Source organism: Festucalex cinctus, chromosome 10 (genome assembly GCF_051991245.1).
Source record: "Festucalex cinctus isolate MCC-2025b chromosome 10, RoL_Fcin_1.0, whole genome shotgun sequence".
NCBI lineage: Eukaryota > Metazoa > Chordata > Actinopteri > Syngnathiformes > Syngnathidae > Festucalex > Festucalex cinctus.
The window spans coordinates 6,059,322-6,075,929 of record NC_135420.1 but is presented as its reverse complement, the minus strand read 5'-3'; the positions used below and the strand labels follow the sequence as shown (position 1 = coordinate 6,075,929).

The following is a 16,608-nucleotide window of genomic DNA, read 5'->3' as shown; positions in this document are numbered from 1 at the left end:
CTGTGTCTTCCCAAAATGTTAACTTTGCAGTTTTTTGTTGCATTTTTAAAACAGGACTGTGTTGTTTTGGCAAACTCAAAATGAGTTACTGGTTGTTTTTGAAGCAGAGATCAATAACATTCAGCTTCATGGTGTTTTTACACAATGTTTCAATCTATTTGTACATGTTAGACTTATAGTAGGACTCGAAAGAATGTTTGTATTCAAGCTAATTTTGCAAACAATTATTGGCTTTTCGGTTATCTATATCGGCACTTTCTGAATTATAGATTAACCACTATCGGTTGAAAACAGCATTATCGCGCATCCCTGGTTTTCCTCATTCCTCGAGTGTTCGCTCTCTTTACTTGAGTCTTGAAATGAAATCAATTTCAATCGATATTTACAGACGGTAAAAAATGTATTTAATTACGCTGACACTGTATTATACATACCCTGTTGCCAGCTTCAGCGCCTCAATGCTAATTAGTGATGTGTCGGTCGCGAACGAGCTGGTACGAAGAAGTGAACGATGAGAGCACCCTCCCTCGAGAGCCGGCTTCGTCATTCTCTCTCTCTCTCTCTCTCTCTCTCTCTCTCTCTCTCTCTCTCTCTCTCTCTCTCTCTCTCTCTCTCTCTCTCTCTTTCTCTCTCTTTCACGCACGTGTCCGAAGCAAGGTTTGCCAGTATCTCAGCTGCTGTGCTCAGAGAGGGAGGAGGAGGAGAGGGTAAGGTGGGGGTGGGGGAGGTGGTAATGCACGTGGAGCACGTTCCGCCTCGTCTGCGCAGCCGCAGACAGAGAGAGACAGGAGGAGAAGAGAACAGGAGAGGAAAGGACGACACACAAACGCGGCTTTTCACTGAGCCAATCCAAATGAACCGGCTCACCGAAAAGAGACGAAAATCCCATCACTAATACTTAAAGCCCCAGTGTGTAGCTCACGACCGCCATCTATCGGTCAAACAAGATAATGCAATGATTTTAAGCACACGAACTACGGCGTCCCAGAGAGACCCTACTTCAACAGCCTACCACCAATTTCACCGTAACAGAACGCAAACAACTTCTGGTATCCCTCGAGTGATGACGTAAGTGAATTGCATTTGTTAGACATACTGTACAGATCCCTAATAATTGTGATTTAGTCATTTAATTTCAGAATTAATATTTTTGTCGGCATTGTTTGGAAATACTGTACGTCAGCTAATGATAATGGCTATCTATGTTCATATTTGTTAGTGCAACTAAACCATGCAACAGAGAACACACAGTTATGTTATGTTTTATAGACATGTGGACCATCTCAAAGAAGGCGAGGGAGACGACGAGGAAGAGAACGGGGAAGAGAACGCGGTGTCTCGTAACGTACAATTATGTCATCATGGAAAAATAATTCCATTCGAGCATGCATGTGAATGGCTCAAAACATACCTTTGCTTGGAATATGTGGTATTTAGATTACATCGTTTGCTGATATGTTTAGTATATCGTGCAAAAATAATGGTGTTAACTAAGGGTGTCACGATTTCGATTTTTTATCGAAATCGATCGAAATTACGTCACGATTTCGAGCATCGAAATAGAAGAGAGGACACACGATTCGATGCCCCCCCCCCCGCGCCCGCCGCCACCGCCGCCACCGCCACCTCCCAGGAAAGCAAATGAGACGCAGCCATTCAGCTACTAGCTAACGGCACTTGTTAGCTGACTTCTCCTGCAGTCATGATGGCAAGCGCGGACAGACACAGCAATGGTGCTTCAAGCCGCTCCCGCTTCTCTCGTCACCAGTTTGGAAACATTTTGCGTTCCCGGTGAGTTATGTCGACAACGTTCACGTTGTCGATAAAAAGACCACAGTTGCAAGATATGCTATGTGCGCGTACTGTACTCGGCCACGGTGTTACGCCCGGCTCGTCAAGGGGAAGGGAAGTAACACAATAACAGAAAATATAGAGTAGATAAACACGGGTCGACTTTAACATCTGAGTAGTTTTAATTGAAATTTCAGGCAGGGGTTTGACAAGGGAGTGAAAGTGGAAGGTGAACAAATAATAACCGCATTTGACAGAACTGACAGAACGGAGGAGAAACAACAATAACCAATAGGGGTATAATACACGGATACACAATAGCGTCGCGCTGGCACAGTCGTCCAATCGGAGTGTCGCGCTGGCACAGTCGTCCAATCGGAGTGTCGCGCTGGCACAGTCCTCCAATCAGAGTGTCGCGCTGGCGCATTCAAACTGAAGTACCATTATACGGGCACCAGCCGACACAAACACACACATACATACTAGGGGAGCGGAGCCGGCGGCGGGCCCGAGCCGCCAGCCGTAACAACGGGAAACACGACAAACATGACGGGACATTTACGCAGGCATCACAAAGATTTAGATTTATCAAATTCAACTAGAAGTGGGAAAACAACGGTCCAACCAACTATTTCATCCTCATTTACAGTGAAACTTCCACACACTTCAGCTCGCGCGAAACGCCAGATCCATAGGTCTATTTATAGCAGCAGACCTGCAGCCTTGGAAAACGCTGGATTCAAACATTTAATTAGTGTACTTGAACCACGCTACAGTATGCCCAGCAACTGTAAATGTTGGGATATAGTTTGTTCAGGCTGTATTTGTTCCATGACTTTGGATACAATATATTTTTTGTTGTTGTTGCACATTGCACATTATTTTAAGAGGAACGCACAGCACACTGTTGTAACCAAAAACAGTCAATAGATGGCAGGCACCCACTGTGACTTTTTGTTTTTGTTTTTTTATTTTTTATTTTACACTTCAGTAAGAACAAGACGGTTAACTTTATATTGTAAATAAATTCTTTGAATTTGATCATTCCTGCCTAATGTCAATTATCATATATTACATAAATTTACACAAAAATAATATGGAAATTGCATCACCTATATGTAGCCGATCTTTTGAAATAAGATTTACTGTACAATGAATAGAACCAATGATCATAGACTAGCCTTAGCCTACAGAAGCATATGCCTCTGTGTTATAAAGTGGGGGAGCGGAAAAAAAAAAAAAAATCGAAAAAAAAATCGAATCGTGACCCCAAAATCGAAATTTAAATCGAATCGTGGAGTTGGCGAATCGTGACACCCCTAGTGTTAACTGAACTACACATCTGCAACTCAGACTCGTAACCCCCCCGTGTCTTGTTGCTACTAACCACTCAGAAAAGTGCTGCTTACAAAAACATTTGAAACCCTTTACTCAGATATCGATTTGTCACCATGTTGAACAATTTTACCTAATAAATATCACTAAGCAACTTAATTAGTTTTGATTGAAGATACAACAGCTTCCTTGTACTTCGATGTGCAGGAATTTACATGGCTTTCACAAATAGTCTTGCTCATGTAATAATGTACTTCATTGGCTCAGTGACTTTCAGTTCATTGTTTGGTACCTCATCTGACATACAATTGTTACCTTCTTGCAGAGACTCGTACAGGAAATGACCATGGAGGAACATGAAGATATCCAAGTCCAGCTGATAGACTGACACCAAGAAATACTTTTTGACACATTGCTGACACATCAGCACCACCATGATTTCCTGTACCTGGATCCCACATCAGCACCACCATGATTTCCTGTACCTGGATCCCAGACTGCAGCACCTTGGTGGACTTGTAGCAAATAAGTGACACTTTCCCAGATCCTTGAGGACAATACAAAGGTTTTTTACCTGGCATATAATTAGTCCATGTCTGACACTTGTTGTTGTAGTTTGTATAACTTGTATATTGTTGTTGTGTGTTAATTTGTACATTTTGAATAACTAAAAAAATACTATTTCCTTTGGCGTCAACATGCAGTTTTCATTCGACACCTAACCTAACACTATTTTACATGACCAGAAATGTAAAACATCAAAAGCCTGGAGAATTATTATAAATGCTTGCAATGACAAGGAATTCTTCATTGGCCAATGAATGTAAGGTACAGTACATGAAAATGAATGAATAAAATAAAGTAAAATAAAAGTCTACATGAAATGAACATATTAACTAAAAAATAAATAAAAATGCTGTTAGAATATAATGAGCTACATGAATTGCAGTTGTTCCAGAATTTTACCAATACGCTGTGCATTTCAAAATATGGAAAATAGACATACAGGTTTGGGCCAAAAGTAGTGTTACAGAGCAGGTATGTGTTGTACACAGCTAAAATATCTGATGTAAGGGAAATCGGTCCAATTAATTATTAAATCAATAATTGTTAATTATTAAATTAATAATCAATTGGCTCATTAATTGAAGGAGACTCAAACTTAATATTTAAATTAAGTTGAGCTTGCCTGCGGAGCACCACATCTCTTTTTGATAATTTTATCAGGATAACAGATGAGAACCTCGTTGAATCAGTCATTAAAATGAAGGTTGTGCCCTTACTACAATTTTGTGAGTTCTTTGTTCAGCTTAGAGGTCACTATAAATTGATGAAACACACACACAGTAAACCAGGGGTTGAGTTTTGTGCACGTTTATTCTCTAACCTAGGTGGGATAATCTACTTAGAATTTCAAGAAGCAAAACTAACTACTATGATAGGAAATGAAACGAGAACTAAAATAATAAAAATAATCAAAGGAGAAGAAAAGAAGAAAAGAGAAACGGTCTTAACCAAGGTGATAGATTTCTTAAATCAAACCAACATGGGACCCACAATCAACCTAGTTTGCACCAATTTGTACTAGGGCAAAGGCCTGCAAAGTTGCACTTACAGATGGGGTTGGTCTGAGAAGCAGGACCCTGGATGGAGACTCGCCAAGCTCGTTTGAAGAAGGGATGAAGAAGGTTCAGTTCAGGAGAGGGAGAGACAGGTCGTCCGGCTGGCCAACTGAGCGTCACGGGGTCAACCTGCTGGCTGGGAAGGGCCCTTTTTGGTTTGAGGCCTAGTGTGCCTGGAAAGGCACCATCCGTTTGAGCCTTGTGCAGGGACCAAAAGCAGCGTGTTTCGCTGCGCCTGTCGCAACACGCGATGGCTTCTGTGCGTTGCCGTGTGCTGGAGGTTAAGCTAGCTGGGCTAGCCCTTTGTCTGGCAGCCGCGCCGATGGAGACCAGGAAGGAGCCAAGGAGCAGCGAAGAAGCGGGAGCCAAAGCAGCGGAAAAGAGAGCTAGCAGCACGCAGGGAGCGTGCTTTTAAATTGGGAAGGCGGCGGCCTCCACACCAGGGGGGCCGGTTGAGACCACAGTGGAAAGTTACCAGCTGGGGGAGATTTTTGGTAGACTAATCAGATTGAATCTGGATCCCATGTGTGTTAAGATTCTAAGGTCAGAATTCAACCAATGCAACACGTACAATTGAATACCTCAAATGAAATGTTACCTAGCTTACACTGTTAAAACGTGCATACACATGAAAGTTTAGTGGAGAATCTGCCACTGCAATGGAACATTTTCATGACATTTCATGGAGTCAACATTTCACAAATGGCAAACATAACATTTCATAATTCATTGTTCTGTTGCAAAATAAGAAAGTCAAGTTTCTAAGAAGGCTTTTACTGTTCTGATTTGTGTGTGTGTGCGCGTGCGCGTGTCAATCAGAGCATTTGTGGCTGTTTGTGGGGGATGTTCTTGTGCTCCCCACCCCCCACAGTGGCATGTTCAGGCCACAGGAGCTCAATTCCTTTGGAACTGAGGTTGCAAAAAGTTACAACCGGCCGATAATCGTTACAGATCCTCCCTTTGGCGATGGAAACGTTCTTCGACAGAACGTTTCGGTCGGCACTTCTAGACGTGGCATCGGCAGGTGGACAGGTGAAGCACAACAATGCAGTTACCAGAGTACAAAGTTGGTGCAAACCCACCCCTCCCCTCCCTTTGCTAAAGCTAGACTCGGCAGTTGGCTATGATGTTATCTTTCCCTCTAGGTCTACACTACGTGTCGTGTATAGAGTGGAAGGGGAAAGTAACAGACGCAACAGGAGAAGAACACGAGAGTGAAAAATAGAAGTCCAATAGTTGTCTAGAGGCCTGTGTAGGAATGTCATGTCAATGTGACTGAAAGGGGGGCACTTTCGGTTCTTACTATGACTTTGGGTCTTTCTAGGGCAAAAGAGAGCTGTATTCAGGGAGCATGCAGGCTGAGAAGGCATTCTCACAACTGAGCTGTTGATGTATCAAACAGATTAGTGCAGCATGTCAAGTCTCAGCGCGGTCACATCTTGCGTGTGAGCGTGCTCTGGTTGGGACACCGAGAAGAAACAAAGTCTTGTGGTTAGTTTGGTTCAGCTTAGCGTGATGCTAGGCAGATTGAGGACTAGCGTAGTCCTTTTGGTTGTTTTGTCGGGAGACGGTAGATTGGTAATTTGTTTGCTACGCGTTGTTAGGCAAAAGGAATCTCGGTCGTGACTCGCGTGTTTCGCCATTTTCAAGTTAACGGTGTTTGGACTAACAGCGTTAACAGTTAAGGTTCTTATTTTAAATAAGAAGCTAATAAAAGCAGTAGCTAAAGGCACATTTCTTACCAATCACTTTAGTTGTTTGGGGAGTCTGCTGAAGTTCATTTGAGTCACTGTACACTTTCTAGGGTGTTTGTTTATGCACATGGTGTCATAAGTATGAGTGCAGGTGTGCGAATGGGTGAAGCACAAATTTAATTGGCTATTCAATGGCGATATGGCGGTTAGGTTTGGCCCTAGCCACTTTAAATATGTCGTGAGCGCATTCATACACAACAGCAGCAAAAATTTGTTAGCCATTAGGCGCCAGGGTGTCTGAAACCACTGTTTGGAAAGGGACCGTTCGGGTCCTGCATCAGTTGGAAAGGCAAATACACCCATAGGTGCCTGATGGGTGGGAGCCAAAAGCTCCAAGTCATCTTGAGGATGAACCACAGGAAGAATCACAAGTGTATCTTGTACCTGCTGATGATGGTCAACAAAGATGGGCGAGGTTCGTCCCTCAATTGTAACCAAGGAAGTGAGGTCATGGAGGTTGGACCTGATTGGCTGGTCCAGTCCTGTTGTGATGACCTCCCTTTGACAGCTATGTGTCATGTCATGGGCGTATGATGTCATGACCCCCCCTTCGGCTACGTGGAGCCACGAACGGCAGAGATGTGCGGTCCACGGAGGAGCAAGAAGAAAGCCCATGACAGGAAGCAAAAGGTGACCACCAAAAGCGAATGTCTTGGCATGAACAGGTGAGCCGTCGACAGGCGAACGAGGAAGGCACGCGGTGGCGGTGAGCCACAAAATGAGCAAAAGCAAGAGAAGATCAATGGACTGCAAGTTCATTGAAATCAGATAAGTGTTGTTGAGCACAAAGGCTGACAACGTGTGGCCCAAAAGAAGTACTGCAGGCGCGAACGCGGGGGCAGTGAATGGCAGGGCAGTGGTGCGCACCATCTGCATTGCAAGGGTGGGCAGGGTGGGTAACAAATTGCTCAGAAATAGGCACAACGCGGCAAGCAGATTGCAAAGAACAACCACTGTGTTGTTTGGGTTGTTCGATGACAATTTCAAGTGCGATTTCAAGTTCAAAGTCCGCGGTGAAGCTGAATGGTTTGCTTCAAAAGTGAGGACAACGGCCTCAATTTGTGTCATGCGTAGCTCGGAGGTGCAATCCAAGTCGCATTCCGTAAGGTGGCAGAGTTGTACACCCTGAGTGGGATGTTCAACTTGGCCGAGGGGAGAGCTGGTGTTGCGAAGGTGACCTCTTGAGGGCATCTCGGAGACAACAGGCATGGTCCCCCCTTGAGCTGGGTGAGAGTCCTGGTGTAAGTTTTGTACACTCAGAACCGGTTCACAAGAAGGCTCTGTTAGGCTTAGTGCATAACAATTGGCAGTTTTGGTCAGCGGTGCTGCAGGCAGAGGCTGCCGCACCTGTGACCAGATTTTGCGTCGGTCGTAATCTATCAGGGGCTTGAAGCGGCCCAGCAGATCTTGACCAATGAGGAGCGGGACTGATTCCACAGCAGACACGTACACAGGGTGGACCAATGTGTGTGGTCCAATCGTCCAGTGTAACGTTGCCATGGAGTCCAGATGGGTGTTAGTCAGTGCAAACGCACCGATCTCCAATGAGCAGTGGTTGAGGCGGAGCATCCGGCCACTGTTCTTCAGCATGGCTTGAAGTTGGTTGAAGAGCGTGTTGGACATTACTGTAATGTCAGCGCCAGGATCAACCAAAGCGTCATAGTCTAATGTTTGTTCAAGTGTCGTCCTCAAATAGAACTTACGCGATGCACCTTTAATCTTGAGGTTACCTAAGAGCTGTTTGAATGGTTGATTCGACTCGGTAACAGGTGCACTGGCAGAAGGCAAAGAAGGTGCTGGATCCAGTTGGACTGAAAGAACGGTGTTGTCCGACACCTCTGGCTCATTGATGGCTGTCGGCTGACTTTCGTTGGACAATTTGCGCAGCCCATCACGAACTTTTGTCCAGACGCTGCTGTCAATTGAGGAGTCACCTGACGTGGATGGGGGCTCCTGAGGACTATTTGTGCGGGGAGGTTTCTTTTTGCGAGGTTTTGTTTTCGCAAAGGGTTTCTCCCGTTCACAACCACGGCTGGAGCTATGACTCAACCGCGCAGGTGCACTGCGGCCGTACTGGTGCTTCTGATGAGAACCATTTTGAGGCCGTTGTGCAGGATTTGATGGGGAAGCGGCGATGTCATCGTCGCTTTGCTGTGATTCGGACTGTCGTTCGACCTCGTCTGAACCACCTGCAACATGGTAAACAGAGGATTCCACTGATTTAGCAGCGTTTTCGCGTAAAAACACAAAGGCCTTGGATGCAAGTTCACGTAGCTCTAGGCTACTTAGCGTGCGAGGACAAGTTGTCACACCCAAGAGGCGGCTTGTGTTTGGGTGGAGGTTGTTCAAAAATAGTGTTTTGAATTCTACCTGTTCTTCCATGTTGGGTTCGTTACGATGCCCAAAGTATGCCTTGCGCAGGCGACTATAATACAGGCTGGGTGATTCCTTTCGGCCTTGTTTTACTGACCAGGCAGCAAGAAAGCTCATTGCTGATACTGGGCCATCAAATTCACGAGACAATGCGTGACATAGTGCTCGATAATCATTCAAGATGTGGATCGGCTGGCGGTCGATCCAATCACTTACTTCTCGAGTGGACGTCAATTTCATGAGGTAAATCTTGTCTTCCGTTGTTGCCTGTGGGAATCTCCTCAAATGAAAATCAAGGTCTTTGAGGTACACAGAAGTGTTATCAGAGCAATCTTGTTTTGGCTGAAATTTCTGAATGTGCTTGGCAATCGTGTCCAACTCTTTTGTAGACATGCCTGGTTGCGCCACATGATGAGGTGAAGAAGCATCTGCTTGTTGAGCAGGAGAAGGAAGGTTGGCAGCAACTGGAGACACACAAGAAGGCGTGGCGCCTAGCGGGGGTGCCGAAACAAGAAGTGTGCTTCTTGGTAGAAGCACAGAGACAGGTGGGCTTGCTCCTCTCAGTGACACTGCAGAGGGAGGGGGCCCCTGTGTGTGTTGAGCAGCCCTTGGAGACGTGCTTGCCATGGAGCGAGTAGGAAGCGGAAGTAGCACAGGTGGCTGAGAAACAGGTCCAAGATTTGCAGAGGAAGTCTGCAGCACATCAGACAACGTGGCAGCGTCTGAAAAAGGAACAGGTGCGTGCACCACAAGTGGATCAAAATGCAAAGGAGAGTTCACCTGAGACAGGTCCTGAACGGGGACCTCCAAAGCAGTGGTTTGGGACGGCGTCAATGGACACCTGGTGTTACCTTGTGGGACTTGCTGTAATTTTGGTTCAGCATGGGGTGACTCGTCATCCCGGCCAGTGTTGAAGGATGGATGCTGCAATCGCCGGAGTTTTTCTTCCATTGCCATCAACTCAGATTTCAAACGAAACGTCTGCCTTTTTCCTTCAATGCGTTCATTTTTCAAAAGTCTAATCTTTTGAGTTAATTCCGCAATTTCATCATTCGCGAGAGCTAGCAAGTACTTGTCAAATTCATGCTCAGTTTGGAGATCAATCCAATGGGCTTCAGTGGGCTGATTTGATAGTTCTACAATGCATTCTTTTAGCTCACGAATTTCAGATGTGGCATTATGCCAATTTTGTTCATGCGTGCGGGCAGTTTGTGTACTCACTTTAAGTTCCTGTGTCAATTTTGTAACTTGGTTTCCCAAGTTCACGCGGTCAGATTCATGCAACCATGCTTCCAACTCTGTTAGCTTGCTGCTAACTTGGGCGTGAATTTGCTGTTCTGCTGTCAGAACGCTTTTCACTTGTTCGAGTTCATGGTCACTCAATTTCCACCTAGCCACTAAATTCACCATTAGTCGGCTGAGGATTTGTGCCATATCTTCGTGGGTTAACGACCCTTGTTGAGCGTCGCAAACGAGTTGCGCAATGTTGGTGTCAAGAATCTCTGTGCTAGCGCTGGCTGTCGCGTCGGCATAGCCTGGAATGAGATTGTTAGTCACGGTCGCAAGGGCATTTTCCAAAGCATCCATTGTTAAAAGTAGCGTTATGATATCAAAGATATGCGTAAGCTCACTTTACTCAATTTGGAAGGACTAATTGTTAGCCAATTAGACAATGCTGGAAATGCTTAATGCTTAAAGATTGGCTTTTTGGGCCCAATTAGTTGATTCAAAATGTTTTACCAAAATTCTTAAGGCACAGATTAAAGGATGGTATCCAAATATGTTACCAATTATTTTAAATGGCAATGCATTAAATAATTGAGGACCCTCAACAAAGTATTATGTTAAGCAATTTAGTCTGTTAAATTACTATTAACCACAGCATACGTTTGAGGTTACAGGTTTTAGGAAACAAAATTCTACTAAGGACAGTCACATTAAATTAAAATTACATTTAATTCAATAGAGGTTTCCAAAAGTGCCTAAAAATTGGGTAAACACTTTTACTACAACGAGAAAAGCTATACACTACTAGTTGAGTGTTGCTTTTAATTAAAACAAAATTAAGTACTTGAAAACGGTGGTTAATTATTTAAACAAACTCTTTGGTTAGTCAATAATTAAAGTTATCAAGCGTTTTAATTTTGTTGGCAAAAGTTCCTCGGCTGCGGTACCGTGAATAGCCACAGGAGGACGCCGTCGGCGTTTAAAACGCAACGAGGCTCCTGTGTGTAGTATAGAGTCGTACTTTTGTTCGATCAATAAAGTTTTATGACTTTACCGCATAGACAAAACAACTCCGTCGCTCGTAAGTGACACAGAATGTGTCTTAAAACGAGTGTTTAAATACCTTGCACAAGTTTTAAAATCGTAGCACTTGGCAAGCAAAGTTGTTAGCAACACGCAGCTAACGTAAACTTTGTCAATGAGTGGCACGTCACCGGAAGTTGCGCGTGCGTGTGTCGCCAGCTGTCAATCTGTCAAACACGTTAAATTCACTCCTTACGGATAATCGCGCGTGTTGTTATGCGCGGCACTGACGCCGAATTATCAAGAAGACACTAATAATTATAATTTAAATAAATCAAGGAGCGGAAACCACGGAAACGTTTTAATTCCCATGGGTTTATATCGCGATGCTAGTATCCTGTAAGGACTCGCGCCGAGGGGAAAGGGAAAAACTACTACTTACTGTAAAACGGTGTTAATTCATTAAACACGACGGAATTAATGAAGATTAAAAAGTGCAAAACGTACAAAAATATTAACCCTAAACTCAGTGTAAACACTTGGTGAAACAGGAGTAGGAAAAATATTATAATGTAACGTTTAAGAGTGGCGAAGACACGTGATGTTAAATTGTCTTAAATCCAGTAAGAATCATAGGTTAGGACGGTACAGTAGTAATTTAAATCCCTCGATTAGTTTCAAATCACGGTAACTTGATTATTTAAATTATAAAGTGCTTTGAATGCGATGTTGAAGAAGGCAGACAGTAGGCTCACGGGGGGAGAGGGGGCTGCGATGTGTCCCTCTTCACACGTGAGTTGCTACAAAGCAGGAATCAACTATACTAGCTGTAGTTTGGCAGCTGGCCGTGTAGCAATATGAGTATTAAGCAAACAGTACACTTTAGTGTTAATCAGATGGAAATCTAATTTCAACAATTTAAGCGAACTGTATAACTAGTTATTCAGTGCTACAATTTGGCAGAGACTGGGCTCTCAGTGGGGGGTCACGTGGTGAGACGTGATCCTCTCTTGGAGGCCACAGCCAAATGAGGAGCGACTTGGAAGTCTGGCCGTTGGGCCCGCCCCTCAAATTAGTTTATTGGTCGACTGGTTTCAAGGGGTGGTTACCTGAATCCCAGTTAAGTTAAGGATCCGCCTCCAAAGATGGCGGATCTTAACACGTGTGTTTTACACAAAAGGCTAGCAGTTTTAGCACCATGTGCCTTACGCTAAAGCCGACAAAAGGGAGTCAACTTAACACCTTGAGAAATGTGCTGTGACTCAAATGGTGGTCTGAATGCAGAATTTCGTGCACTAGACTATTTCCTCAGCCTAAAGGCTTGTACGTAATCAGGTAGCTAAGCTGATTGCGCCACGTGAGGTTTGGAATATATTTTTAACCCAATCAGAATTCGTGACGAGTTAGAAAAAACATTCCCAGGCCTAAAAAGTTTTGCATGCAATAGAAAAAATGTGATCGTTACTCTTCCACTTTTGTGTGTGTAACATTCACATAGTCGACAAATTCATTCTCTTCTCAATAACTAGTCGTTAGACTGTTATTTAGCGCTTCAAATACACTGCTTTTATACAGCGGATTGGCTCTGGCATAAAGTTGTAGTTAGATTGCTATGGAAACTAGCTGAAATTTTCCCAGAAGAACACGCTGCACTAAGCTGTTTTTGGATTGTTACATGTGTGTGTTTCACAAAATATGTAACATAAATTGGCCTCACACGGGGCACCATTATGTAAGGGAAATCGGTCCAATTAATTATTAAATCAATAATTGTTAATTATTAAATTAATAATCAATTGGCTCATTAATTGAAGGAGACTCAAACTTAATATTTAAATTAAGTTGAGCTTGCCTGCGGAGCACCACATCTCTTTTTGATAATTTTATCAGGATAACAGATGAGAACCTCGTTGAATCAGTCATTAAAATGAAGGTTGTGCCCTTACTACAATTTTGTGAGTTCTTTGTTCAGCTTAGAGGTCACTATAAATTGATGAAACACACACACAGTAAACCAGGGGTTGAGTTTTGTGCACGTTTATTTTCTAACCTAGGTGGGATAATCTACTTAGAATTTCAAGAAGCAAAACTAACTACTATGATAGGAAATGAAACGAGAACTAAAATAATAAAAATAATCAAAGGAGAAGAAAAGAAGAAAAGAGAAACGGTCTTAACCAAGGTGATAGATTTCTTAAATCAAACCAACATGGGACCCACAATCAACCTAGTTTGCACCAATTTGTACTAGGGCAAAGGCCTGCAAAGTTGCACTTACAGATGGGGTTGGTCTGAGAAGCAGGACCCTGGATGGAGACTCGCCAAGCTCGTTTGAAGAAGGGATGAAGAAGGTTCAGTTCAGGAGAGGGAGAGACAGGTCGTCCGGCTGGCCAACTGAGCGTCACGGGGTCAACCTGCTGGCTGGGAAGGGCCCTTTTTGGTTTGAGGCCTAGTGTGCCTGGAAAGGCACCATCCGTTTGAGCCTTGTGCAGGGACCAAAAGCAGCGTGTTTCGCTGCGCCTGTCGCAACACGCGATGGCTTCTGTGCGTTGCCGTGTGCTGGAGGTTAAGCTAGCTGGGCTAGCCCTTTGTCTGGCAGCCGCGCCGATGGAGACCAGGAAGGAGCCAAGGAGCAGCGAAGAAGCGGGAGCCAAAGCAGCGGAAAAGAGAGCTAGCAGCACGCAGGGAGCGTGCTTTTAAATTGGGAAGGCGGCGGCCTCCACACCAGGGGGGCCGGTTGAGACCACAGTGGAAAGTTACCAGCTGGGGGAGATTTTTGGTAGACTAATCAGATTGAATCTGGATCCCATGTGTGTTAAGATTCTAAGGTCAGAATTCAACCAATGCAACACGTACAATTGAATACCTCAAATGAAATGTTACCTAGCTTACACTGTTAAAACGTGCATACACATGAAAGTTTAGTGGAGAATCTGCCACTGCAATGGAACATTTTCATGACATTTCATGGAGTCAACATTTCACAAATGGCAAACATAACATTTCATAATTCATTGTTCTGTTGCAAAATAAGAAAGTCAAGTTTCTAAGAAGGCTTTTACTGTTCTGATTTGTGTGTGTGTGCGCGTGCGCGTGTCAATCAGAGCATTTGTGGCTGTTTGTGGGGGATGTTCTTGTGCTCCCCACCCCCCACAGTGGCATGTTCAGGCCACAGGAGCTCAATTCCTTTGGAACTGAGGTTGCAAAAAGTTACAACCGGCCGATAATCGTTACACTGATTAACTCAATACCATGATGTTTTTTTTTTTTTTTTTTTTGTGTGTGTGCTGACATTGCCCCCCATTAACATTGCAACATTCCTCAAACTCTCCCGACCACAGTATGATCTGTAACACTACTTTTCGCCTACTCTATGATGTTATTGGGGCAAAATTAAGGAAGGCTTGTCCATTGATTGTGTGAACAGACTGCAGTAAAAATGAAGCCACTTCAATGTTTGCTGGTTTTATTAAGTTTGACATGCTCCTTGACTGCACAAGTACATGTTATGGAGTGAGGGCATGTTCCCACCAACGATGATATCATATTCTTCAAAGGCTTGCTGAGGAAAGTGAGGGAGGAGTCACTCCATGGCTTCAGACACCTGGTCAGCAGGTCCTGTGTAAAACAAGTGGTGCTTGTACATGTGACCATTCCGTATTGCTTCACACAAAAAGTTCATGTAGTGTGCAATGCCGTCCATATGTAAATGACATACCAAGACGTCGGCTGACTTCAGTTTGTTGCAGCTCAGATATGGTAGGTGGAGATACTGGTGGTACAACACCGAAGCCTTCTGGGGTCCTCCATTCAAGTGTCCTCATTCGGGGCATTCCAATATGGCTGCTGACTCTCCCCTTGATATTTTTTTTTCTTGCAGGTCGGTGATGTATTTAAACGGTGCATGAATGCTTGTATACATCAGAATATGGTTCTGGAACCCCTCAAGTTTGGCTGTTGATCTAGTGTGACACAAACAAAAACAAAATTATAAAATAAAATAAAATAATTGATGATACTACTATATGTCACCAACTTTCCAACAAAGCCCCCAAAATAGAGGTAAGATCTTTAGTTTTTGGGCCCAAAACATTGTATTAGCTAGATAAAAGTAACTTGACTGCATAGAATATGCAAAGGCTGCTTGCTTGTTGAATTTCCGTGGAAAACGTGGCAGCCTGTAAATTCTTGTGCACCCAATTACACAATGGACCAGTACACACTTGAGTGAGAGAGTTCAGACTCAAGCAGTGCTTACGGTACAGCCAGCATTTAAGTCCAGAAAGTTATTCCCTGCCGAAAATTAATTTCGAGAACACTATTTTCACCAACCACAACGAAAATAATTTTCAACTCCTCCACTAATACAGTATGCTTTAGATTCTCCATTGAAGTTATGGGCAAATATACCTCCGAAATCACAGTTACATTACATTACACAATAACTTGCGCATTTACTCTAAATATAACGTGCCAGCGGGAATCTTTTTTTTTTTTTCAAAGCAAGTAGCTACATAACGAAATCGTTCGAGTGGTGCGGAGTTGCTAATCAACAGATACAGTGATCGTAAAACAAAGGTACGAACATCGTATTAATTAGTACGGTGTATACTTTTTCTCTCACTCTCAAAACGTAAACACAAATGTACTCTTACTTACCGGTCAAGTAGAAAGCAGTCGAAGGCACCGGCACGTCCCAAACCTAGTCTGTTCCTCATTTCTCTCCATCTGGCAAATGCGGCTACAATATAAACTCTTGTTTTGTCGCGCTGAAATAAAATACATTCCCAAAGTAAGTGTGATGCTTGATAATGCTCTCTTCGGGGACCGGAAACTCTTCTTCTTCGTGGACATGCGGTCGCCATACAAACCGGAAGTGCGTTCCAAAAACGCGTTAAGAAATGGAGCGCTGAAATTTGTCTTTGACGGCACCCGTAGCAGAAAGATGGCGGCGAAACATGGCGGACACTAGAAGCCGCGGCCCGGACATGTAAGATAATTTGCTATTTCTAGACTAACCGTTATATTTTAAAAAAGTACGTCTATGCGATACAACATATCTTTTTACATACTACTAACACAAAAAATTTTTTTTTTTCGAATGATTTATTGTTTCACCACTAGATGCCACTGTATAATACTGAGTGTACCTTTAAATCAGCTAGTGCTGCTAATGCTAACGCAGCTAGCATTGCTCAGCATGTGCGAGGGGCGTTTGATTACTTTTGAAATGTGTAAATGATTGTGCGCACTTTGACGCCGACAGCCTGACTCACATGACGTGCTGATCACCTTTTAACAAACCAGGCTTACTTAACTGTGCTGATAGCCTGCAAAATTGCTACTGTAGCTCTCACATCACCTCGTCCCATAGACTAAAATCTATGGAGAAAAATTCCTAGACAGGAAAATCGTGCACTGCTAAGCACTTGGTTTAAAAAAAAAAAAAAAAAAAAAATGGGAAAGGTTTTTTTGCCTTTTTT

General features: G+C 43.6%; 1 long non-coding RNA gene across 2 annotated transcripts; it reads right to left on the bottom strand.

Annotated features, from left to right (window-relative positions):
- Positions 1–14,574: 14,574 nt before the first annotated feature.
- Positions 14,575–16,096, bottom strand: LOC144027459 (uncharacterized). 2 transcript variants are annotated; one of them, XR_013285466.1, is made up of 3 exons: positions 15,785–16,096; positions 14,844–15,087; positions 14,575–14,743 (listed from the first exon to the last, which is right to left on the bottom strand). It is a non-coding gene; the product is annotated as an uncharacterized LOC144027459 (long non-coding RNA). The 2 variants fall into 2 exon arrangements; XR_013285465.1 differs by having other exon boundaries at positions 14,844–16,096.
- Positions 16,097–16,608: the final 512 nt, after the last annotated feature.